We start from the raw sequence: 2,794 nt of genomic DNA on the forward strand, positions 1-2,794 counted from the left end.
TGTGACGCCCCCGATTCAATCGTACACTAATCATACACGCAAATGTGTACGATCAAGATCAGGGACTCACGGGAAGATATCACAACACAACTCTACAAATAAAATAAGTCATACAAGCATCATAATACAAGCCAGGGGCCTCGAGGGCTCGAATACAAGTGCTCGATCATAGACGAGTTAGCGGAAGCAACAATATCTGAGTACATACATAAGTTAAACAAGTTGCCATAAGATGGCTAGCACAAACTGGGATACAGATCGAAAGAGGCGCAGGCCTCCTGCCTGGGATCCTCCTAACTACTCCTGGACGTCGTCAGCGGGCTGCACGTAGTAGTAGGCACCTCCGGTGTAGTAGGGGGGGGGGGGTCGATGGTGGCGTCTGGCTCCAGGGCTCCAGCATCTGGTTGCGACAACCAGGTAGAAGGGAAAAGGGAAAAGAGGGAGAAAAGCAACCGTGAGTACTCCTCCAAAGTACTCGCAAGCAAGGAGCTACACTACATATGCATGGGTATATGTGTAAGGAGGCCATATCGGTGGACTGAACTGCAGAATGCCAGAAGAAGAGGGGGATAGCTAATCCTGTCGAAGACTACGCTTCTGGTAGCCTCCGTCTTGCAGCATATAGAAGAGAGTAGATTGTAGTCCTCCAAGTAGCATCTCCAAGTAGCATCTCCAAGTAGCATCGCATAGCATAAACCTACCCGGCGATCCTCTCCTCGTCGCCCTGCGGAAAAGCGATCACCGGGTTGTCTGTGGAACTTTGAAGGGTGTGTTTTATTAAGTATCCGGTTCTAGTTGTCATAAGGTCAAGGTACAACTCCAAGTCGTCCTGTTACCGAAGATCACGGCTATTCGAATAGATTAACTTCCCTGCAGGGGTGCACCACATAACCCAACACGCTCGATCCCATTTGGCCGGACACACTTTCCTGGGTCATGCCCGGCCTCGGAAGATCAACACGTCGCAGCCCCACCTACGCAAAACAGAGAGGCCAGCACGTCGGTCTAAACCTAAGCGCACAGGGGTCTGGGCCCATCGCCCATAGCACACCTGCACGTTGCGAGGGTGGCCGAAAGCAGACCTAGCCTAGTGGCGTTCCAGTCCAATTCGGCGCGCGCCGCTCCGTCGCTGACGTCTGAAGTGCTTCGGCTGATACCACGACGTCGGGATACCCATAACTACTCCCACGTAGATGGTTAGTGCGTATAGGCTCGTAGCCAGACTCAGATCAAATACCAAGATCTCGTTAAGCGTGTTAAGTATCTGCGAACGCCGAACAGGGCCAGGCCCACCTGTCTCCTAGGTGGTCTCAACCTGCCCTGCCGCTCCGCCACAAAGTAATAGTCGGGGGCCGTCGGGAACCCAGGCCCACCTCTACCGGGATGGAGCCACCTGTCCTTTCAGCCCCCTCGTCAGAATCACTTGCGGGTACTCAATGAGCTGACCCGACTTTAGTCACCATCTGTATAGTATGTATGTATGTATGTATAGTATATACCCGTGATCACCTCCCAAGTGATCACGGCCCGATAGTATAGCAAGGCAGACTGACAAGAATGTAGGGCCAATGATGGAACACTAGCATCCTATACTAAGCATTTAGGATTGCGGGTAAGGTATCAATGACTGTAGCAGCAATGACAGGCTATGCATCAGAATAGGATTAACGGAAAGCAGTAACATGCTACGCTACTCTAATGCAAGCAGTATAGAGAAGAGTAGGCGATATCTGGTGATCAAGGGGGGGGGGGCTTGCCTGGTTGCTCTGGCAAGAGAGAGGAGTCGTCAACTCCGTAGTCGAACTGGTCAGCAGCAGCGTCGGTCTCGTAGTCTACCGAAGAGAAGAGGGGGAAGAAACAATAAATACAGTGCAAACATAAGCAAGACAACACAAGACACGATAAAGAGCGAAGCTAGTTGTGTCCTAACGCAGTATGAGGTGATGCCGGCGAAGGGGGAAAACATCCGGGAAATATTCCCGGTGTTTCGCGTTTTCGGACAGATGAACCGGAGGGGAAAAGTTGCGAGTTCGATAGGTTAGGGGTGTGTGGCGGACGAACGGACTGCGTATCCGAAATCGTCTCGTCGTTCTGAGCAACTTTCATGTAGAAAGTATTTTAATCCGAGTTACGGATTAAAAGATATGATTTTTAAAAGATTTTAATAATTTTGGAATTTAATTATTTATTTAATTAATTCGAAAAATGTATTTATGACGTCAGCATGATGTCATGCTGACGTCAGCAGTCAATAGGGGTTGACTGAGTCAACCCTGACATGTGGGTCCCGCTGTCATTGACTAAGATTAACTAAAACAGATTAATTAGTTTAATTAGTGATTAGGTTAATCTAATCAGGATTAATTAACTTAATTAATTAATTAATTACTATTTTAATTATTTTAATTATTATTTATTTATTTAATATTTTTTTTAAATTCCTTTTCTTTCTTTTTTTTAAACGTTCTGGGGGTGGGGTTTGCTTGTCATAGGGCCAATGGCCTTAGCGGGCATGGGCATGAGGGCGTGCGCCCGAGTCCACTCGGGAAGGGGGCAACGGGCGCTTGGGCAGGCGCTCGCCCGCAGGGAGTGCGATAGGGCGAGGCCAGCGGCCAGGGCGGCCGCGGTGGCCGGCCGGCGTGGGGGAAACGGAGTGCGGGGCCGGCGACGAGCGGGCCCGCGGGCGGCAGGGGAGCCGGGCGCGGTGGTGGTGCGAGGAGGCGTGGCGTGCACGGGACGCACGCGTGCGGTGGCCGCGGCGACGAGCGCCGGGCGCACGCGGTGGCGCGTCGAG

Source organism: Triticum dicoccoides, chromosome 2A (assembly GCF_002162155.2).
Source record: "Triticum dicoccoides isolate Atlit2015 ecotype Zavitan chromosome 2A, WEW_v2.0, whole genome shotgun sequence".
Taxonomy (NCBI): Eukaryota; Viridiplantae; Streptophyta; class Magnoliopsida; order Poales; family Poaceae; genus Triticum; species Triticum dicoccoides.